This window comes from Agrilus planipennis, unplaced genomic scaffold, assembly GCF_000699045.2.
Source record: "Agrilus planipennis isolate EAB-ADULT unplaced genomic scaffold, Apla_2.0 scaffold211, whole genome shotgun sequence".
Lineage (NCBI taxonomy): Eukaryota > Metazoa > Arthropoda > Insecta > Coleoptera > Buprestidae > Agrilus > Agrilus planipennis.
The window spans coordinates 404,626-430,007 of NW_020438967.1; the positions used below are offsets into that span (position 1 = coordinate 404,626).

Genomic DNA, 25,382 nt, shown 5'->3' on the forward strand with positions numbered 1-25,382 from the left:
CTTACCCAGTAGTAGGCTAAGATGNGACTTTTATCCCAGTTTTACGGTACAAAAAGCGAGTTTTTCACGCAAGTATGACAAACAAGTACATTCTTTGGGCACGTACAGTGTAATTGAGATACTTAAAAAATCATACACTAGTGATAAAACTTCGTAAGATGTATTTTCAATACACATTTAAAATTAAAAAATTAAAAGGCTGACTACTGGCACAATTACCCTATACATAGTCAGACCTTTAGGCGGATTTGTTTTTAGTGTGGCTGTGTACTCATGACGAACCTTTTTTTCTCGAAAAAGTGATCAGTTTTATCTTTTTGACATTTTGAGTTGTAACATATAGTTATTTTCATGTCAGAGATATGGTTTGAAATTATTCTCCTTTTTTTTACCCACTAATAACAAATGGCGAAACAAATTCAAACAGCAAAGACCACTTTTTGGACAATTTATAGAATCTCCGCAACTGTGTCTAGTATTTTCAATACGGCTAAGGTACTTTTTAATATGTTTATTGCTACTTCATTACATTCTCAACGTCTTAAAAGATTTCTTCGGTCAACATTACAACATAATAATTAAAAAATACTTCCTGCAAAATGTGCATTAAGAAGCAAATACAAGACTGAATAAGTAGGCATGTTCTTTTATGACTTTAAAGTGATAATCGCACGTGGACGCATCCAAGCACTCCAGGTAAACGTACGATATTCTTAAATAAAATATCGGTTAGATTTTTATATTTTTACTGCATCTAATGGTTTTGGAAGATTGTAGAGAAAATTGTCGATTGATACATATGTTGAATGTATATCTCTAAGAGTGTCTCCAAAAGATCGTAATTTTTTTACCACCTTTCCAAGCTGGTTTAATATCGCCAGCGATCTAAAACATTACTATTTTAGAAAACAGCAAATATTTCACAAATCAATGCTAAAGTTTAATGAATTACATTTTTGTTGCGTTCTCAGGATAAAGTCGAAATCACATTGGAGCTGTAAAATTTAAAACAACTTAACAACGTCTATCTACTTTTATTTAAACATAGTTACACCAGTGTACAGCCTTGGGGTTGCTTCAGGAATCACCTTCTTGACCTTGACGCAACAAGTGAGTTTTTCTCCATTTTTCTTCTATTTCCGGTAATAGGTCGGTAGTACTTTCTAGTCAGATAATACCTTCGCAATCTAAACCATGTTGTAACATATAATTCAGAAAAAACTGTAATTTCAGTATGTAAAAACTGCTTCATTTATGTACCCCCTAAATCGCTAATATTTGTGATATTCTGTAAAAATATTAGTTACCCTCAAACTGCCGAATCAGAAGTTCTAAATTCCATTCCTTCAACAAATTAACCACTTTCATTTTTTTCTCACAACTTTTATCTGATGTATCTATTTCACATTAAAACTAAAAACAAAATGAATTTGAAACGATGTGTAATGTGTATCACGCAAGCGCTTAGAAATATTACTATTATGGCGTTGTAACTTTCAACAAACTTATTTGTTACCAGAGCATAGTACATTAGTAATTATTTTCTTTTAACAAACTAGTTTGTTATAAATAGTAAACACGCCTACAAATGTTTGCTTCATAAGGAAACTATTGCTGTTTGTACGTAAAGCAATTTTTAAAATCAATAAGTACTTTTGTCTACTTAAGTAAATATTTGTTTTTTGAAATAAAATCTATGTAACATATTTTATTTTGTTGTCAGGGCCAATTAATTTTTTCCGTGTAGTTTATATGCAAACTATACAAGGGCGGGCTGAAAAGTTCGTAGGTTGACCCATATATGGCTCTGCTAGTATCAAATCCATATGATCTTTAGTTAGCCCTAACCTTCAAAAGACACGTGTATAAATTTGACAGCTGTTGCACAATTAGTATCTGAGCTAGCATTTTTAGTGAAAGAACGTTTGTTGTTTGAAAAAGAAAGTGCTGTTTTATCACGACAATTCACCGTGTCACAAATCAATTAAATCGATGGCAAAATTCCATAAATTGGGCTTCGAATTGCTTCTGTATCCACTGTACTCTCCAGATCTGTCCCCCAGCGACTTTTTTCTGTTCTCAGGCCTCAAGAGGGTACTTGCTGGACAAAACTTTTGCGCCGATGAAGAGGTAATCGCCGAAACTGAAGCCTATTTTGAGGCTAAAAACAAATCGCATTATAAAAACGGTATCGAAAAATTGTATGACTTCTATAATCGTTGTATCGCCCTCTAAGGGAACTATATTGAATAATAACATCAATACTCTTAGGTACCTATCGTCGGGTTGCTGCTGTTACCTCGTTGCAGCTTAGTAGTAGAGTACTAATACCAGGGGCACCGGTTTGATCCCCGGTGAGGGAGTTACAGCAGAAACATTTTTTTCGCATTAATTTGAAGTTATCTGTAGTATTTAAAGTTAATTTAAAAATTAGTTGACTAATGCATTGAATTTAACCGTACAAAAATTACAAACGCATTTTTACCTGAACTGCTTCATTTAAGTTTTATGATAGCAAGATTGTGCGTCTCTTGTTTGTTTTTTTAACTAATCCAACCTATATTTTTTTAAACAAAACAGGAAACAGGAATATTCCAACAGGTTATTACTATATTTAAATCTCAATAAGTGTATCGAGTTAATCTGTCATATTCGAGAGTACAAAAAGTGTAATCAACGATAGGCTTAAATCTGTACATTTCAATTTTTATACATTTACTAAGTGGCGAAGATTTGAAATAGGGGAAAGTCGGGTAAATTGGCGATGCTAACAAAATATATTTATTTCTTTTAATACTGATAATTGTTTTCAATAAGTTTTTATTTATATGTTATCTCAAATATTTACTAAACAGAAATATATAATATTTGCTATAAAAAACTAAATATATCTATTAAAAAAAAATTAAATTCTAGTTTTGTGCAAAATTCGTCATCTTACCCAGTAGTAGGCTAAGATGACGAACTTATGCGGGTAAGATGAAGTATTAAAATAAATCGCATATGTAAGTTCCCACTCCTAAATAATCACTACAGGAGTCACACCATCACCTTTGGCACTTCGAACACTGGATCCAGTCTTCTACAGGCGGATCTACGATCTTTCGTGACAACCTGGGCATATCGTTTCTTCACTTTCTGCTGTAGTGGAGGGGTGACTTTGTTTTTTTATACCTTTTCCCGTGTGTTTCTGAATTCTCAATCTTCTGGCCTCTTCTTTATGCTTCTCAACCTCTAATTTTTCCTCTAGCTGTTTTTTAATTGGGGTACTTGTAATTATACTCGTAACCACTTTTTTTTTCTTTTATTTTCGGGTCTTTCATATTTTGGAAATGGCCGTATGTTCCATAAGGATATCCCTACATCTTGTGCATTATTATTTTCATTAATGCAACGGTTGGGATATTTTGATTGAATAACATTTTCTTTTATTTTACTAGGACCAGGATGTTGAATATCTTTATTCTGAATGCCAGTGGGACCGAGACGCTGAGTATATTTATTCAGAATTCCACTGAGGCCGGGACGCTGGATATCTTTATTTTTAATTTCACTAAGACCAAGGCGTTGGATATCTTTACTATAGGATGATCCAAAAATATCTCTTTTTACTTTTAACACATCTGGGCCTACTGGTTTGGCCTTATTGTTATTAGATAGCACAGAGTTATTAGTCTGTATATGAATGTTATTTTCGGTCGGTAATTCTTCTACTAGGATAGAACAAGAATATTTTTTTACACTTTTTACAAAATGACTCAAAGGCAGTTCATCTTCCGACGAATCTTCTGGAGAATTGGTGATTTTCTGTGAAATAATGGTGGCCTCTGCTATTGGAGGAGCTTCTTGCGGAATAAATTCTCTTTCTGAATGGTTCTATTCCACATCTTCTGAATCCTTGCATTGCGTTTCCAACCGTTGCAGCTTTTACATAGGCTTTGGTAAAAATTCGGCAAATGGTTTTGTCAGTCACAGCTTCGCTACTATTATTCAGAACAAATGAATCGCATTCTTGTGAGAAAAACGTTTTTAAATGTCCAAAAAAACACACATCTAAAGGCTGCAACCTGTGAGTGGTGTGAGGTGGAAATCCTGCCATAACGATTCCGTTTTCTCGGCAAAAATTTATCCCTTCCAGCGAAATGTGGGACGAATGATTATCGACTAGCAGAAGAACTGGCCTTTCAAGTGTAGAGTTAGTATACTTTTAGAAATGTTGTATCCAATCCTTGTCTGCCATTTTTAATTTTTTGTTGAACCTATGAGTGATGTTATTCTGCTCTCCATAGTCAAAAACTAGTCTTCCGAGTTGTATTTTTGTTAGCTCACATGCTCTTCTGTCGATATCTTTGATGTATTTTGCCAGAGCGTCACTTTGGTTCATACTAAAAGTATCTCGAAATCTTCCTCCATGTTCTTCTTCTGGAATTTTGTAATGATCAGCAGCACTATTGCAAGATTGACCTCCATCTATAGCAGTTAAGGCTGAATATAAATCTGCCTTGCTCCAAGATCTTCCATTATTATTAACAAAAATTATACTCGCATTCGATAAACAATTACTATTACTAGTGCTTAAACACAATTTTGCAATAAGATACCTGGAAAAACTCCTGGAAAACCTTATGTCGCACGAGCACAATATTACAACAAGTGGTCGAAAAACAAATAATCATAATAATATCATATTGAGTATGTGTAGAATGCCGATTTGGGCTAGAAACTTAATTTGCTTACCCTTGGTGAGATGTCACCACCATAACATGAAACTGTTATATCAACTAGAAAGTGCGCAATGCGAATTCGTTATCTTACCCGATTTTTAAACTTTTGATATTAACGTAGGTTATATTGTTAATTACTGACAGGATTTTTTCCAGGTTGGAAAGCATTATTATTTTTTCCAGGTGTATTACTTTTTGATTAAGTATGTGATAATTTGACATTGTGTACATCATCATCATCATCATAAGGTCATCAGTCCTAAGACTGGTTGGACACGTACCTCTACTCTTTCCTATCCTGAGCTAAACTTCGCATTTCCCTAAAACTAGAACAACCCACATCCTTAACTATTTGCGAAGAGTAATCTAATCTAGGTCTACCTCTACCCCTCCTAACTCCTGTTTCTGCCTCTAATATGTCTCTGACTAGACCTTCATGCCTGAGAAGGTGTCCTACCAACCTATCTCGCCTATTTTTTATTGACTTCCATAGAGTCCTCTGTTCTCCTATTCTTTCCAATACCTCTTCATTTCTAACCTTTTCTACCCACGATATCCTCATCATCCGCCTATAACACCACATTTCGAACGCTTCTAACCTTTTCTTTTCCGCCGCTCCCACTGTCCATGTTTCGCACCCGTACAACGCCGTGCTCCAAACATACACCTTTAACAACCTTTTTCGAATTTCTAAATTAACCGTTCGCGAGCATAGAAGTGACTTCTTTTTATTAAAGGCGACACGACCCTGCGCTATCCTCTGCTTTATATCCCTACTACTCCTTCCATCCTCACTTATCTGACTTCCTAGGTATCTAAAATCAGCCACTTCTTCTAATTTTTCGTCTCCTATCTTTATATTCGCTCTTTCCCTACTTTTTCTTCCCTTGCATATCAGTATTTTAGTTTTACTTTTATTTATTTTCATACAGTACTGATCTGTCAGTACCGCTTCCATTTTATTTAAAGCTATCTCTAGGTCCTCCTTGCTAGATGCTAATACTGCTATATCATCTGCAAATCTAAGCATACTAATCTTTTGCCCTTGCACATCTATCCCTACAGTTGTACTGTCTTTAATGATGTTGATGGCGTCTTCGATGTATAGATTAAAAAGTAGCGGTGACAGTGTGCATCCCTGCCTGACTCCCTTCCTAATATTTACTTCTCTACGTTGCATCCCCAGCTCTATAACTGCCTGTTGCTCTTTATACAAACTAAGTATCACTCTTCTATCTTTGTAATTCATCCCTACATTTTTAAGTATATTTAACATCTTGTCCCATTTAACATTGTCAAAAGCTTTCTCTAAATCTACAAATCCTATGTACGCACTCTTTCCTTTTTCTATCGTTTTCTCTATTGCTACCCGTAAAGCTAGAATGGCCTCCCGCGTTCCTCTATTTCTTCTAAACCCAAATTGATCTTCCCCTAATAGTTCTTCCGCCCTTTTTTCCATCCTCCTCTGTACAATTCTAGTTAAGATTTTTGACGCATGGGAAGTTAAGCTAATTGTTCGAAATTTCTCGCACCTATCCGCGCCCCTCTTCTTAGGTAATGTTACTACTACGTTCCGTTTATAATCCTCTGGGACTTTCCCCGTTTCGTAAATGTGACTAACTAACTTAAACATACGATCTCTAACCTCTTGTCCTGCATGTTTTAGAATTTCCCCCTGTATCCCATCTACACCTGGCGCCTTATTATTCTTTAAATTTTTTAATGCTACATCGAACTCTTCTCTCATTATGGGATAACCAAGCTCATCTATTTCCACACTATCTTCCTTCTCTAATATATCTCCTAACTCAGGGCCTGCGTAAAGGTTCTCTAAATATTCTTTCCACCTATCTGCCTTTTCCTCATTTTCTATCAACATGACCCCTGCCTCGTTTCTTATATTATTACTACTGTATCCTACATCTCTAAAATTCCTTTTAATTATATTATAAGCCTCATCGGTTTTACCTACTTCAAACTTTTCTTCTACTTCTTTACACATCCTATCAATCCACTGTTCCTTAGCTGCCCTACACTTCCTAATTATTTCCCACTTTATAGCTTTATATCTTTTTTGCCCTTCTTCGTCTGTCCTGTTTTTGTATTTCCGCCTTTCGTCTATTAATCCTACAATCTCATTTGTTATCCAGGGTTTCCTACTTTCGTTTTGTTTAAGACCTAGTACCTCTGTAGCTGCTGACTTTAGACACGTTTTAATGCAGTTCCATTCTGTCTCTATGTCCCCGTCATTCGTTTCTCCAGCCGCCATTAGTATTTCGTCTGTCATTTTACCTAGCCTATCACGCGCTTCGTTACATTTTAGCTTTTCTAAGTCGAGACGTCTCCTACCTGCCCTCTTTTTCAGAATTTTGAATTTAAGATTGGTCTTCATAACTACTAAATTATGATCGCTATCTATATCTGCTCCTGGATAACTCCTACAGTCCTTCACTTGATTTTTAAATCTTTGCCTAACAAGTATGTAATCTAACTGATATCTCCCTAAATCACCTGGCATCTTCCACGTATAGCGCCTCCTAACGTGATGGTTGAATAAAGTATTCGCGACGGTTAAGTTATGTTTATCGCAAAATTCTATCAGCCTATCTCCCCTATCATTTCTATTGCCTAATCCAAAAGAACCTGCTATTGCACCCACTTTACCTTCACCTATTACTGCGTTGAAATCTCCTAAAACTATTAGGTTGTCCTGTCCTTTCACTAAACTTAACACGTCTTCTATATCTGCATAAACTGCTTCTACGTCTTCATCACTGTAAGATGATGTAGGCATGTAGACCTGCACTAATACCGTTCTTACCGGCTTTGAGTTTAATTTAACCATAACTATCCTATCGCTTTTTTGTAAATAACTTTCTACACTCTGCCCTACTTTCCTACGCATTACAATTCCTACACCTGAATTACCTTCTACAGATCCTGTATGTATTACTCTAAAGTCCCCACTCCAGAAGTCTCCAGCTTCGGGCCAACGGACTTCACTTATACCTACTATATCTAATTCTAATCTATCCATCTCTATTTTTAAATTTTCTAATTTCCCTACCTGCCTCATTGACCTAACATTCCACGCTCCGACTCGTGAAACATTGCACCTATCCCTATTGCACTTATTGATGACATCCCCCGAGGTAGTCCCCGCCCGGACATCCGAATGGGGGACTAGTTTACGTCCGGAGTGCTTTACCCCAGAGGACGCCATCATTTAATTTCAGTAGTTGAACGTTTTACTTGGGATCATAATGTGGTGGTTTCCCGTTGCCTTCCACATCGCAGTATTGTGCATCAGAGTGCCATACCGATCCTCGTGATCTCTGCCACCCTGAGTACTGAAAGAGCTGCTGCCCTCTTTCAGGGACTTGTCTTAGTCTGGTTTCTCTTTAAGAACCCCTCCATTATGGTTGAACCTATGGTCCGGCTCCCTAAATCATCGAAACTCGCAACACACATTGTGTACATCTATATATATTCGGAACCTAAAAGAACGGTGAGTGGGGCCTCTAATAAGGAATACGTTAGATTGCTCTAAAGCAGGTAAACACATTCCAATGTTGCCGGAAAGAAACCGATTCCGAATTTACGTTATAGTCATCTAGGTTCACAATTAGCACTAATTAAATTTGTGGATTTGCATAACGTAAAATATAATGTTAATAAGGCAATTTTATAAACTTAAAGCCATTACGCAAACATGTTTTCTTTTCGACTTGTTCATGTTGGTACTATGTTTTTGCGAATTATTAATTAAATATTGACTACCAAACGATAATTATAATATATTTTTGGGCCGACTAAGATCATACTTTTATTAGTTAACGCCAAATGTTCGAACTCGATTTCTATTTGCTTACAAACCAATTACAAACGGTTAGCAATATCTCAATTTTGTAGGTTAACATCAAATAGGCATTGACCTGTCTAAATACCAGCTCGATGTTGCTAAGTGTTTCATTACTTCATGCTTTGAATAACGAAGGGCGATAACATAACTCGCCCGTCAACCTAGTGGGTGTTCTCGATCATTTACGACTGATTATTTGATCAGCGTAGTGTATATGCCAATTTGTGCACTGAGTGGGCTTACAAATGACAATTAAAAAAGATAAGAGGAACATTCTCGAAATTTGGAAAAAAAGTGCTTTATTTGGTTTGATAATACTTTAAATCTAATAAAATGCNAGTTGACTTTTTGTTAGATAAACAAGAAAATTAATTTATTGCATTTTAACAAACTAGATATTAAATGATTGTTAACGGAATAGAGATTAAAACTGATTCAACACTCGCTATAAATCTGTAGTCATTCGAACGCCCACTAACACAGACAAATGTACATAAAATAGCCAATTATGTATTAGCCGATGTCGTCAATTCCAGTTGACTTTTTGTTAGATAAACAAGAAAATCAATTTGTTCCATTTTAACAAACTAGATATTAAATAATTGTTAACGGAACAGAGATTAATGCTGTATTTCTATCAGTAGGTAACTATGTTAATTAGCCCCTACTTGCTTACAGTTTAACCCTTGGTGTGATCTCTGGGAAGAGTCTACGTGAACTTACGTAAATTTTTCGAGCAGGTATAAAATCTGAAAAAATTGAATAACTTGGGCAAGAATTTGGAAATTGTTTTCTCTTAGGATATAAAACTAACTGAATAGTGATGAGCAAAGCAAGATCAAGACTGTCTTAGAAATTCGAGAAGTTGCCGTTCCTCCAACACATAAATTGACACTTCCTCCAACGCATAAATTGACCTTTTAGTGAACAAAATAGTCCAATGTACTTAAAAGAAGTAAACAAATATCGAAAAAAATAGTAATAATGAAATCGAAAGACTTTTCTATATCAAGGAGGATTGCAGCGAAGAGGTGACTCTGGCGAGTTGACGAATAGTGGAATGGTGTTATCTGAACCCAAACTGGTGGTCCAGGAGGATTTTTTTATTTTCTAGTTCGACGTGCAGTTGCATAAGGAGTATTGCTTCCATAATTAATGGGTTGAAGAATTTCGTCGATCGGGTTTGGTCTGCGGCGGTTATCGCAACATACGAATAAAACGGGATTTTAATCATACTTTCGACAATGGCTTAATATCTGAATCTTTTGTATATACTTCCAATGAAAATTTTATTGTTATTCTACAACTTGTAAATATCTATTTCATTTATGGTGTTCGAATTCTTTTGGGTCTTAATTCTTTTGTATTCTATTTCTATATCTAAATAACTTTATTGCTTGTACTTTCCTATAATCCCTATTAACATTTCAACTTCGCATACTAACCGCATGACGTCTATAGCATTTATCTTTTCTTAATGGCAATTTTATGATGGGTTTCTTCGGTGATTTGGGACTATATTCTAATTCCTAGCATTTCATTATTTCGGTACATTCAACCCTCGGTACCACTACTACTACCCTACTCTTATATCGTTCAACTCTATTGGCACCCTACATTCATCTATCAACGATCAACTTCTCCTTCCTAGTTTTTCTAACATTTCCTTTTTGGAAAAATGATTTTGAGAAAGGAGTTCTTACTAACCTTCGCTTGAGTTATCACCTCTATCTGTTCTCTACCTACTCTGCTCCTTGTTATGTTTTGTAAAATATAAGTGTTATCGTTGTTGCTGTTATTGGTAGTTGTTATTTAGTTTTATTTACCTTACCCTCCAACAATTAGCACATCGAAGCTAATGGTCTGAACCGGTTTTCAATGTGGTTTGCTATGGCTAGATTCTACATAGAAAATTATTGGGATGTGGTCTGAGTTTAGGCCGCTGTCATATATGACGTTTACAAGGAATTGTTGTGATATGTTTTTCAAAATGGCGTATCGAAAATGTCTGATGATTTCGTGAGTATGTGTAGCGGGTAGGTGTTGTAGGAGCATTAACCAGGAGCCGTTGTTGATCGGGGTATTGTTTTAGGTGTTTCCCTCTGGCGTTTTCGATCTTTGAATGTCATTCATGATGTTTGCTGTTGAGACCCCGATGATAATTTTTGAGGTGCCTTGCCTTTTAGTAGTTTGTTCATCTCGTTTACGTAGTTCGGTAGCTGCTGTTCTTTTGTGGCAGGTAATAAATACTGTACATGTGGGTTATTCCGATATTCTTGATCTCTAGTTGAATCCAGTGGCTTCTTTATTGAGTCTTTTGGGGTGGAAGGGAGCAGATCGTGTTTTATGGAGTTTTTAATGTATATCACTTCCTTCACTGCGAGTGCGGTCGTTTTTGTAGAGCTGTTGTGTAATTTTTCCCGGAAGTGACTGCTCATTCCATTATGCTTTTAGATTAGAAGGTATCCTTTTGATGGTGTCATTCATTGGTATGTTTGAAGAAGGAGTTGCTTGGTGGTGTTTAAGAATTTTGCTGCTTGTTATGCCGTTGAATTAAGTAGACTGTAGTGTATGAACATTTCTCCTATGAGTTTGGTTAAATCTTCTTGATTGTTGTATGTGGTGTCTGCCTTTGTAGTTTGGCTGTATAAAGGAGCTTGGGATTTTGGTTTACGTGGTTCTTCTACTGTTTTTTTATTGGGGTTGTCTGGGCAGTTCCGGTAGTTGGCAGGATGTTCACCTGAGTAGTTGTTCGAGTGGTTTGTGGTTTTATGAACAAGTATGTTGAATGGTTGGCGGTGCATTTAAGGCATTTGAATTCGTGATGTCATGGTTGTAACATTGTTTGAGCTTATAAATGGATTTGTATATACGGTCTTTTTCCATTTTTATGAGGGGGATTTCGATGCCAAGACGGTTTGACATTCTTGCCGCTTTGATTTCTGGGTAGCCTTGTTTGTACAGGTCCTCAACAATCTCTTATATACTAATTGTGATAGGTATGCCTCGCAGAACAACTTTTAACTTTCATTCGTTGCTTAATTTATATGTGTGGTACTGGACGGTGTTTTCATCGAAGATCTTCGTCATGGACATCATGTTTTATTCTCCGTCTGGGTATATGTTGATCCCGTCTTGGCTGGTTCTTGCTTTGGTGTAGTGTATGTTTTTCTGTTGTAGAAGTGTCGGTGTAAGGAAAAGCACGTGTTTGATAGCTCTTCCGGTGTACTGCTGTACCACATTAAAATGAATCAACTCTTCTAATTGGTTTAAAGAATTTAATTCACTTAAAAAATACGGATATATACAAATAAATACAAAACTTAAACTACCGTGGAAACTTACGACGAAATAAAAACTAACTATATAAAAGAGATAAGACTGACCAATAATTTGATTGTTTAAGACAGCGACTTTTGTAATGAATAAAATAATAATCATATGCTTATATTACATTTAGGGTCGGCTGACTGAATATTTGTAGGTATTTTCAAATCCTTTAATTTGAATGATCTTACAGGTAAATTTGCAGTAATTGTATCTAAAACTAGGCACGAAATATCACTACTATAATTGCTAATACGAGAAGTAAATTTTAAATTTGTTTTGAATTCTACTTTTGACAAAGATTGATTGACTCCAAATATTAATAAATTTGATTTTGATTTGCGTAATCCTAGCGTCTTGCATAACTCGCTCGTAATAAAACTAGATTGCGAACCAGGATCGGGAAGAGCCCTACAATAATGAACATTTCCGTGAATATCGGATACCTTAACACTAGCCGTTGATAATAAAACTTGTGGGTTACTTGAGGAATGATTAGATAAAGTAACTTCATTTGAATTGTTTGATGGACTGGATTGCTGCAAATCTTGCTTAGAATTTGGATTTAAGGTGTTAATTTTGATTTTCTATGTGCAAAAGAGTGTTGTGCTTTTTGTCATACTTTTTACAATTTCGCATTTTACATTCCCTAATTTCATGAAATGGTTTCAAACAGTTTAAACATAATCGGAGTCGCTTCACTTGCGAAATACGCTCATATATAGGGTGTCCCAGTTATAATAAATTAATATTTATACCACAGACTCCTACGGGCATTTGGAGCATAAAATGTTATAACACTTTTGACTTTTGAAACAACATAAAAAATTATAACAGTTTTGATGACGGCTCTGCACAATCGCAAATTAATTACGATTGCCAGCTGATCGTAGAAAAATTCACCTTCAATAGGTCGGAATCAGCTGCTTTTTGGGGTAATGTTATTGTTTATGTTTGGTATTAAGTTACGAATCAGCCGAAGAAAATGCACTCGCGTTAAGGTCCATTAGATGACTACACATGTTAGAAAAACTACGTATTTATCACAATCGAAAATCCCATGATAGTAAACTGAAGTGACCTAATGTGGCCCATGACGTCCAGTATTATGCTATTTTAAATAGAAAAGAAATTATAACAACTACGGAATAGTTAGAAGCGGTGCACAAACAACCCTGGCCACCCAGAGTTTGGTAAAGGTATTGAAACATAACATACCAGTGTACGAAAACAAATGTATGTGTTATGGTTGTAAAAGTTGAGACAAGATGCAGACCTACTTTGACCAAACACATGTGTTAAACTGCTCATTCTGACGTTAGTTTTGCCTGGCAGGGCTCATTAACTCCAAGTGTAATAATAAAAGGGTGTATCGAGAAGGACTAATTTTGGTTATTTTGTTTTCATTAAATGTAAAAAGCTAAATATTGATATAACCTCGTATAATTACACTGCTGGAATAAATACACATAATGTCGTAGTTTCTAACACGTTGTTCAGTTTGCTTTGAATTGTTGTGGAATTTACTTGTTTGCTAGAGTTAGTTTATTTATTTAGTGGTCATTTCATAAAAGAATATTACAATAAGGACAATTAGTAGTGTGATAGTGCATTCTAGTAGGGTTCTTATTCAACCGTCAGTTGGTGGTGAGTTACATTACTGTAATGCCTATCGTATAATTCGAAATATTCCTGGTATCTTGGCCAAAATTCGCAACAACTGGATACACCGCTGTCAGTGTTGCATTGAAGCGAATGCCGGACAATTTCAACATTTTTTATAAAAGGTACCCTTTTCTTTTTCATTTTTACCTTTTTTTTACAAGGTGGAAGTGCATTCGCCTTCTTCCCAATAGGTACTTGTTACATCCACACTAGATCAGCTGATCAATGTTAGTCGCCTAGATCCAGGCCCGTAATGAAACAAATTGTACGTTCACATTTACAAAGACGATTTGCGAGCTCAATTGTCACTGGATTGAAAAATTGTATAACACTTTTTTGTTGTATTTTGTGTCAGGAAGCCATGGTTCTTTTTTTAATTATTATAAATGGGACACCCTGTATAGTTAGTTTGAGGAAAGACTCACACATAAATATGGGATGTGAACCCTTGCATAAAGCACAAATAGATTTGAATGTACTTACATGCACATTTGTGTTTTTGCTACAAGTAACCTTAGAACTAGACGTATTGTAACCTTGATTATTGCCTATATTTTGGATACTTTTTGTAGCCTCAATAAAACCGAGAATGTGACAGCGTTTTCCAAGAAAACCTAAAAATTCTTGTAGATTAGGAAAATCGCCAGAAGGCTGAAATAGTTCCCATTCATGACGGGTTGCACTAGTAATTTTGGAAGTAATTATATGTATAAGTAGTACATCAGCCGTCGGTTGATCATAATTCTTTAGTGATTGAATTATTTTTAGTGTATTGTCTAGCAATTTTTGTAATGATGCGTACGAGTCTTTGTGAATTGACACTAAATTAAAAAGAGATTTAATGTTATTTTGAACGATAAGCTTTTTGTTTTCAAAACGTTTTCTTAATATATCCCAAGCAATTAAATAATTATCTGAGGATACCTTTATCGATTTAATTGCTTGTGACGCTTCGCCCTTTAACGCCGATATTAAATAATAAAATTTCTGAACATTAGATAGACGTAAATTACTATGTATTAAAGAATCAAACGCATCGTGAAACTCAAACCAATTTTCGAACTCACCATTAAAAGTTAGTAGCTGAATACTTGGTAAACGTAAAAAGTTCTCTCCGATATCGGGTTCTAAATTGACAGGTTTTGTAATATGTTGATTTGAATTGTTCTTGGTTCTATTAATGAGGGATTTAATTTTTGCATTGATATCAAAGAAATTGTTTTCGAACGTTTCGTAATCAATATCATGGGTTGGTTTAATCGGAAATATTGATAATTTGCAAATGAATCCGTTCGTAGTCATTTAACAAATCTTGGTCTCTTTGGAGACGATCTTGTAATTCTAAGATATCTGTTTCGCTTATAGTTTCTTTGGATGAAACTTGTCTGAAATAATTTGTCAATCTAGAAAGGCGCGATTTGATCTGACCCTTTTGAATAGTTAAGCCTTTTAGCGCTTCCATAATTACTCAAATTAAAGCAGTTAGATATGAAAATGGGATTGGTAAGAAAGAGAGGATACGCACTTACTGTGATTGTTCGATTTTGACCTCTGATGGTGAATGATTGGATCGTTGCGTCGCTGTCCTAGTTGGAAATGTGAAGGTTGATAATGATGATGTGGACCCACACTCGTTGATGATGATGTGAAACCACACTCGTTGATGATGATTTAGATGCTGTGATGCCAAGTCACACACGTTATCGATTATGATATCACACGACAGTTTTTTGCACTTATTTTTAATATCCGGCTCGAAGGACCATTTAATTATGTAAGGAAAAGCACGTGTTTGATAGCTCTTGCGGTGTACTGCTGTACCACAATAAAATGAATCAACTCTTCTAATTGGTTTAAAGAATTTAATTCACTTAAAAAATACGAATATATACAAATAAATACAAAACTTAAACTACCGTGGAAACTTACGACGAAATAAAAACTAACTACATAAAAGAGATAAGTTTGACCAATAATTTGATTGTTTAAGACAGCGACTTTTGTAATGAATAAATGAATGATGTTAATGATGTGAAAAGCTTGTGAAGACTCTCCTTTGGTTACTGAAAATACGAATATAAATACAATTGAGATACATAGATCGGACTATTTACTAATAATACAATGTACATGTACATTGAACATAAATGAACCGGTCTATGTACAGATGTTGCCGGAAAGTCATGCCTAGAAATTTGGAAATACCAGATGAAAGATACAAACTGGCAGGGTTGTAAAATGACTCTAGTGACCGAGCATGACTATGAATAACTTAAAACTAATATTGCCAAAATAAAAATGCAAATAAAAATTAAATGGACTAAAATAATAAAAGTTTTATAATTGCTTCAATAACTTCGTTTCTAAGAAAACGAACAGTGGGGATGTTCCATTTTTGGGGCTCTCTAAGAACTACTGGTGGGTCTTTTGATGCTGGTCTTCGTATTCCTGCTGTGATTCTGGTACTTCGTTTTCCATATCTTCGGTTAAAGGGTTGGAGCGGTTGTTTGTTTCAATGATTCCTTTTTTTAAATTGGACGAGTAGGGCATTTTGGTTCGGCTTCTTATGTTTTTGAGATTTTGGACGAGGAGACTCGTTGTAAATTTCCGTGTTATGGTTTGGGTTCTTGGGTGATGGTTTTTGTTGCTTCGGTTTTTTTACGTTTAGAGGTGGTTGATAGTGTGGTTTGGTTTACTTGCTGCAGGTTTTCAATTTGTTTTCTTATGCAGGAGTTTTCCTCTTGAATCAATTCCTGTGCTTTTACATACTTGGCCAGGGTATCCTCAAGATTTTCCTGTCTCTTCTTGTTCTGTGTCGGAGTCTTGTCTTTTTATTCTTTCAGGTCCCTTCTTCTGCACTTTTGTCTTCTTTCCGTGGCCCTTACCGTTCGTTTTATTTTTATCATTTCCTTTTCGCTTCTTTGATTGAGGTTTTTGTTTTTGTTTTTTTTTGTTTTATTTTTCTTGTAGGTCTTGTTAGTATGGATGTTAAAACTGTCGCATGCTATTTCTTTCGGCCTTGTCTTGTATTGTGGACATGTGTTTTCTCTGGTAACTTAATTAAATCTTTGAATATAAGTACCTACAATATCTTTAGTTTGAGGTGTGTGAAGAAAGTCTTGTTCTGAAAACACTTCGGGATTTATTGGAAAAATACCAGTAGCTCTAAATCCACATTCTCCCTTACTTATAGAGGCAACACTATTAAATGCTTTTTTTAACAGAAGCTATTTCATAAGACGTAATTTTTTCCTCACACTCTTTTTTATATGGTTCTTTAAGTGGTCCAAAAAACAAACGTCAACGGGCTACATTTTATGAGACGTGTGTGGTGACAAAGACAGCATATGAATGTAACTGAACTTACAATATTAGTATACAGGAAGGGAAATGTGACTAGCATGGCTGTCTAATATTAGTAGAACTGGTTCATCTGCAGGTGGCTTAGCGTGTTGCTGAAGTATGAGAGCCATTCAACAAAGAGATACTCGTGATTCTAATTATTATCTAAGCACTTTTAAAAAGCCCCTGCTGGCCGGATGAATACTCAGGCAGCGCTCATTGCACACGTCAACGTAATATTTTTTCCTTTCTCCCAACTTGTGACTGAATCTACTCTTCTCTGTCCTTTTGCAGCTGGTATTTTTTCTGGGGGTTGTACGATTGTAATTCCCATTTCATCGCAATTGTAAATGTTTTTTAGTACAAAGGATATAGCAAGTTAAGTATTGAGAATATTCCTCCAGAGCCAAATGTAATGAATATCATATTTTTAATTACTTTACTCATTGACATTACTGTTTATGTAGTTTTTGGCTGCTTATCTGTTGCTGTCATTGAGTTTCCTTGAAAAATGACCTGATAAGAGCAAATTTACTTTCTTTAAAAGTAATGGAGCTAGGAATATGATTCCAACGCCAAACTGTAGACAATATTATGACAAATTTTACGTATATCTGTCTTTAATTAATTCACGGTAGTTGGCAGGGTGTTCACCTGAGTAGTTGTTCGAGTGGTTTGTGGTTTTATGAACAAGTATGTTGAATGGTTGGCGGTGCATTTAAGGCATTTGAATTCGTGATGTCATGGTTGTAACATTGTTTGAGCTTATAAATGGATTTGTATATACGGTCTTTTTCCATTTTTATGAGGGGGATTTGGATGCCAAGACGGTTTGACATTCTTGCCGCTTTGATTTCTGGGTAGCCTTGTTTGTACAGGTCCTCAACAATCTCTTATATACTAATTGTGATAGGTATGCCTCGCAGAACAACTTTTAACTTTCATTCGTTGCTTAATTTATATGTGTGGTACTGGACGGTGTTTTCATCGAAGATCTTCGTCATGGACATCATGTTTTATTCTCCGTCTGGGTATATGTTGATCCCGTCTTGGCTGGTTCTTGCTTTGGTGTAGTGTATGTTTTTCTGTTGTAGAAGTGTCGGTGTAAGGAAAAGCACGTGTTTGATAGCTCTTCCGGTGTACTGCTGTACCACATTAAAATGAATCAACTCTTCTAATTGGTTTAAAGAATTTAATTCACTTAAAAAATACGGATATATACAAATAAATACAAAACTTAAACTACCGTGGAAACTTACGACGAAATAAAAACTAACTATATAAAAGAGATAAGACTGACCAATAATTTGATTGTTTAAGACAGCGACTTTTGTAATGAATAAAATAATAATCATATGCTTATATTACATTTAGGGTCGGCTGACTGAATATTTGTAGGTATTTTCAAATCCTTTAATTTGAATGATCTTACAGGTAAATTTGCAGTAATTGTATCTAAAACTAGGCACGAAATATCACTACTATAATTGCTAATACGAGAAGTAAATTTTAAATTTGTTTTGAATTCTACGTTTGACAAAGATTGATTGACTCCAGAAATTAATAAATTTGATTTTGATTTACGTAATCCTAGTCTGTTGCATAACTCGCTCGTAACAAAACTAGATTCGAACCAGGATCGAGGAGAGCCCTACAATAATGAACGTTTCCGTGAATATCGGATACCTTAACGCTAGCTGTTGATAATAAAACTTGTGGGTCATTTGAAGAATGATTGGATAATGTAACTTCATTTGAATTGTTTGAAGGACTGGTTTGCTGTGAATCTTGCTTATAATTTTGATNTGTATAACAACAGATACATTGTCTTTGTCAAAAATTTTTATTAAAATCTCTGCTGGCTTAAATATACGAGAGAGATATCTAGCATACGGTAGATAATAAATTATGGAATCTATATGTGACTAACAACCCATCGTTCTATTGTCATTTGGACAATCACACATATAGCGCTTAATGTCAGTATAACTTTTTCCATACGGAACATAATCAATGTAACAACGATACGTTTTACTATTTTTATGACGTGATTTAACTTCAATTTTAAGAATATTAGGTGAATCTTTTATATGAGGACTTTCTTGATCTCCAGTTAACTCTGCCAGATATGAAACCGCCTGAGATAATTGGTATGACCCTGTGAATAATATTTTCAGTTCAGGTTCACCGAGTTTCGGGAAATCCATCACTTCAGATGCCATTAATGTTTTGAATGGTTTTTTTTATTCCAATTTTGAGTTTCAACTTCCACGCTCAAAGTGTTTCAGGTATTCATTTTTGCATTCATATATTCTATAATTTCGTCAGCGAATTCATTGTCCGATTCCAAACGCTTTCCGAATCTGTTATGCAAAAGTCCTACAATCTTACAAAGTGATTTTACTTTGGGCAGCATTTTATTATCCATAGTATGGAAAAAAGTTCATATTTTTGGCCAATTGATCCGTGGACAGCTTCAATGACCCATCTGAGTTTTGTGATTTTGTGGGAGCTATTAGATTCTTCTGTCGTTAATTGTTTTCTTTTTCCTTTGAAAGCTGGCATTAGAGGGATATACCCTTCATCTTCACCTTTATTAGTATGCAGAATGCTTTTATTTTTCTCTTCAGAGTGATCAGAGTCTACTGACGACTCATTTTGTGAAAACGATAGTGATGTCTCTTGTTGTGAATTAAAAAACCTGTAAGGTATCATTCGACATTTGTTACAAAACACATCATTAATAATAACTGTTTTATCAATGTAACGTGAATAGAGTTCCGCTTCTTTTTCATCTTTAATTGTTTTTTTTTCTGCCTGCTACGGCACGCAAAATGCGATCACAATTCTTACATATAGTGTTCGACATTTTTATTGTGAAACAATATAATCACTGCAATATGATATTTTTTATTTCGCACTTTAAAACTGATATTTGAAATAAATAATAGATAGTTAATTTTACTTATTTAATGTATGTATTTAAATTCACTTGATATAGTTTTGTATTTAGTAAAATGTAAAACGAATAGTTAAAACGTCAACTTTGTAAAAAAAAACTCAACATAATAGCATTCATAAACTATTCACGACGCAAGCTTCTTTAAACTCTTTATGAGGTAATACCCAAAACGAACACGTTTGTTCATGCACTTTGTATATCGTGTATTACTACAAGCTACTTCCACTGGAAATCATATATGTAAGAAGTAAGTTTACTTCTTTGAATTTAGTTTATCCCTTAGACTAATTAATTGGTTCTCTATCACAACGGCGACACCAGACGCATTAATTTAAGAGTAGTCGAAAATGAAATGCATGGGACAAGCCAGGGAATAGTACCTGCGGGCATACATTTTGTAAACAAACGTTTGAAGCCAGTAAGCTCAGCTAAGATCTAATCATTTTTAGTGTGTGTGTGGTGTTTCGTGCATGTGATTTGAAAAAGAAAGGACTGAATTGTGCTGAATTGTTATAGCTGTGGAAATAATCAACAATTACCGGTGAGTTTAATCACAGAGCATTTCCAGGTTTACTTAAATATCAGAATTACTAAATTCTTGCTGATTTGGTTTCCATTTTATTGTTTTGGCATTTTTGCCTTATATCATTAAAGAGGTTAGAATCCTAGTACCTGAGCCGTGCAATTATCATTAAAAATGACGCAATTACGGAGTGTTTGAGCCGTTAGCGAAAATCCTTTAACCATTAATTACCTGACGGAGTATTTGAGCCGTACAGGGTGCTGTTGTGGAGTGTCTGAGCCACACAGTGTTACAATCCTTTAATCATTAATTACCTAGCGGAGTGTTTGAGCCGTACAGGGTGCTGTTGTGGAGTGTTTGAGCCACACAGTGTTACAATCCTTTAATCATTAATTACCTAGCGGAGTGTTTGAGCCGTACAGGGTGCTGTTGTGGAGTGTTTGAGCCACACAGTGTTACAATCCTTTAATCATTAATTACCTGACGGAGTGTTTGAACCCTATAGGGTGCTGTTGTGGAGTGTTTGAGCCACACAGTGTTACAATCCTTTAATCATTAATTACCTGACGGAGTGCTCGAGCCGTACAGGTTAATGTTGTGGAGTGTTTGAGCCACACAGCGTGTTAAATTCCTTTCACCCGTTCCTTTATTTTTACCATTGACCAGTGGTGTCGAGCCGGAACGCTCCGGAAAGTCGTTCCGGTACTTCCTTTTTGGACAGGAACGCGTTCCGAAACTAAAGATGATTTCTGATAACGAGAATTGGCTGACGTATTTAAAAAAAAAATTAAATTATTTCGTTTCCTTTCCTTTTTATGCTACATACAGGGCGAAAATTGGGGGAAATCCCCCCCGTCGTCGTCAAATTTGGGACATGAGACCGCACAGAGCGGCCGCCTACCCAGGATCGGCCCTGTCTATATAATTATATATATGCGTTCCGGTAAAAAAAAAAATTAGCACAACACCACTGCCATTNAAGTCATTAAAATTTTCTGGTGTTTTTGCAATTATTTGTAGCATTGTGAGATTTTGTCTGTTGTATTTGGATGTTTGACAATTGACACATAATTTTATATAGCCTTCAATGCCTTTTTTGTAATTGGTCCATTTATAATACTCCTGTAGCTAATTGTACGTTTCATTCATTCCTCTATGCATACTTATTAGATCTTCGTGAAACATTTTAATGATATTACTTTTATTCTCTTTAGTAAGAATGTCTGGAACAATATTAAGAGAAATAATTTTATTAGGCAAGAGGGTTTTAAAAAAAGTTAATTTTGTTTCTATGTCAACCGTTAGATCTTGTTCTAAATGAGCATTTAATAATGTAATTTGGTGTTGATTATTATTGACAATGAGTTCAATAGTTTTCCTTAAATTGTTGTATGAGGAAGAATTATTTTCTAATCTTGAAAATATATAATTTAAATTAGGAATGTTTTTGCTTTGAATAATTTTATCGAACATACTTTCAATTCCTAGATTAGTATCACAGTCATATATAATTGTTCTAATGTCGGGTCGTATTTTATTTGGTTCGATAGGGATGACCAGGTTAGTTGGAGTAGATAAACGGGATGTTTCGGCTATTGTATTATTTTTCTCTGAGTTATCAAAATTTGTTTCTGCTGGTAATAAAATCATATCAGTCAGGCCTTGTAAATTAAGGGGTGCTAGTGTTTCGTTTTTTATTCGGGATAAACAATCTGCGTTCTTGTTGAGTTGACCTTTTTTGTAAATTATCTCGTAGTCGTAATTTTCTAACTTTAATCTCCATCGCATGAGTCTGGAGCCGGGGTCCTTTATTGAAAATAACCAAACAAGGGGACGATGGTCAGTGAAGATCTTGAATTTTCGACCGAACAGATATGGGCGAAAATGTTTTGTGGCCCACACAATAGCGAGAAGTTCGCGTTTGATCGTACTATATCTTGTTTCGGCAGCATTTAATGTTCGGGACGCGTAAGCGATTGGCAAATCACGACCTGTAGGACCTTGTGATAAGACCACGCCAATTGCATATGCGGACGCATCCGTGGTTAATATAAATTCTTCATCAAAGCGGGGGTATTGTAGGATAGGGGCAGAAGTCAATTTTTGTTTTAAAGTTTCGAAGGAGTCCATAAACTCTTTAGTGTGTTCTACAGAGGAATTTTTCTTTAGTTGGGCTGTAAGTGGTTTTGCTATTTTGGCATAATTAGGTATAAACCGGCGATAATAGCCTGTCAATCCGAGAAAAGATTTTATTTCAGTTTGAGATTTGGGTATGGGAAAGTTCTTTACGGCTGTGATTTTATCTGGATTAGGCTTGACACCTTTGTCCGTGATGATATGTCCCAAGTAGTTGACTTCTTTTCTCAGAAACTCGCATTTATCCGGCTGGAGTTTTAAGTTAGCTGATCGTAATGCATCGAAAACTTTTATTAATTTATCGTTATGTTGTTGTACAGAACTGCCAAAAATAACTATATCGTCTAAGTAGACTAGGCATTGGGTTGGAGTTAAGCCAGATAAAACAGAATTCATAAGCCTCTGAAAGGTAGAAGGTGAATTACGTAAGCCAAAGGGCATCTTAAGAAATTGGAAATGGCCTGTTTCTGTAGAAAAAGCTGTTTTGGGGACGTCTTCAGGGTTTACCTTGATCTGGTGGAAACCAGAAGCCAAATCGAGCGTAGAAAAATACCTAGCTCGTCCCAAGTTATCTAGAATTTCTTCTATATTGGGCAGAGGGAAGCGGTCTGCCGTTGTGACTTCATTAAGTTTCCTGAAATCTATTACTATCCTCCATTTTTTTTTTAGGAACTATCCACAAGGGTGAATTCCACGGTGATTGGCTATGTTCGATAATACCTTCTCTTAACATGCTATCTATTTGTTTTTTTACTTCGTTTTTATGGCATGCAGGGTAACGATAACTTTTTTTAAGTATAGGTTTTGTGTCACCAGTGTCGATATTATGAGTAATTTTTGAAGTGCAAGAAAGTATGTCTCCGTCAATAAAGAAAATGTCCTGATATTTTTTAGCGATTTCATAAATGAGTTGTCTTTCTTCTTCATTACAATGGTTAAGTCTAAGATTTTTTGCTATATTTTTCCAACGTTCTTGATCGGAAATAGGTGTGTTGGTAGTTATTTGGGAAATATGGGTTGGTTTAGGAAGAGGGGTTAGTTCTAATTTAGGTAGTTCAATTATTTGATCTTGACAAGAAGTATTAACAATTAATGTATAAGCGCTACCATTATCAATTTTTACAATACAATCTGGAATAAAACAATTATCATTTATTTTTGTTCTTTCTATAATGCCTTCTTTTAGATTTGAATGAACTTTTAAATTAATTTTTATTTCAGATCTAGGAGGTATTTTTATTAAATTAATGGATTTTGAATTCTGATATTTAATAGAATGAATTTTATCGTCTAGTTTGATTTTATGTGTATTTAAATCTAATTTAGCTTTTTTATGCAAAAGATAATCATATCCTAAAATACCGTCTTGTTTTACATTAATATTCGCTACATGGAAAATAAATTTAGATTTACTTAGATAAGTGCCTGAAGTAAAAGATGAACCACCATTTACTCCAGTAATTTCGATAGGGCTAGACTTTATTATTTGTTCCGGTAGCAAATATTTAGGTTTGATTACTGATATGCATGCGCCAGTATCAATTAGAAATTTCCTTATCTTATTGTTAATTTTGAGTTTTAAAATAGGAGATGTTGAAATGGAAGAGGCCTTATCAGGAATGTTTATTCGGTGGATGCCTCGTCGTCCGTCGAATTGTTGGAGTTTAAATTATCGTTATCTGAGTCTGAGTCAGAGTCACTGTCGTGAGATTTGTCAATATTTGATTGTTGCAATTTATTTTGTTGTTCTATCATTCTTATTTGTTGTTTGTCTTTATGACGTTTAAAGCATTTGTCTCTGGAATGACCTATTTTATTGCAATAACTACAAGTCTCTGAATGTTCATTTTTATTATCAGACTTACCATCAACTTTATGTGAAAATTTTGGTTTAAATTTGGAAAAGGTTTGATTATTATTGGAACTATTAAAATGACTTTTCTTAGATGTCTGTTTGATTTTTTGGGATTTTTCTTCACCTACTGCTATTTCGATTGCCCTATCCAAGGTTGGTGGATCTTTAGCTTTAACAATAATAGCAATATCTGAAGGAAGGGTCGAAATGTACTTTGCTAATGCCATTTGTTCAATTAAATCTACAGTCTTAACTTTAGTGTCACTAGCAGCAATCTGTAATCTGTCTTTTAATGATGAAAGCCTATTACTAGTTTCCTTAATTGAATCAGCTTTACATGTAAACATTTGAGAAAATAATAAGAAAAGTGTTGATTCAGACTCGAAATTGGTTTCTAGTATACTTAATAATTCGTCATGACTATCAATAATTCTGTGAGCTAAACAACGTTCAGCCTTTCCTACTAATTTTTGTAATACAATATTTAATGCCAAATGTTCTGCATTAGAAGGAATATTATCAAAAACCCATTCAATGGTACGTTTAAATTTTGAAAATGGCATATTATAGCCATCATATTTGGGAACAGTTTCAAGTAATGTTTCTATACTAATTTCTGTACTAACTTTTAACCTAGGTAATTCTTCAATATCATTAGTCATTTTATATAAAATAAGAAAATCGTGCCACTTTAAGAAAAACTCTACACTAACCTTTGTGTAACCAGGCTGATAGGTTCCTACGTAGAACGTCAAGCCCTAACTCAGGTACTGCAGGTGAGGTAGATGGAAGGCAAGGCGCTGATTGAAGATTTTTCCAATTGTGGGCCTGGAAAAGCTATCCAGATTTTCTTCGTGATCGGCAGAACGAATAATCCACTCAGTAGAGGAAACGCACGTAAATTTTACTGATGGTTTTCGCCGCACAATCCCATCCTCGTCGCCAAAAATGTTATATATTCAAATTTAAATTTTAAGTTTTAAAAA

At 35.0% G+C, this 25,382-nt stretch overlaps 1 protein-coding gene across 1 annotated transcript in view; it reads right to left on the bottom strand.

Annotated features, from left to right (window-relative positions):
- Window positions 1–25,382, bottom strand: part of LOC108738437 (L-2-hydroxyglutarate dehydrogenase, mitochondrial) — a 141,045-nt gene that overhangs the window by 108,433 nt on the left and 7,230 nt on the right. The window lies entirely within an intron of this gene.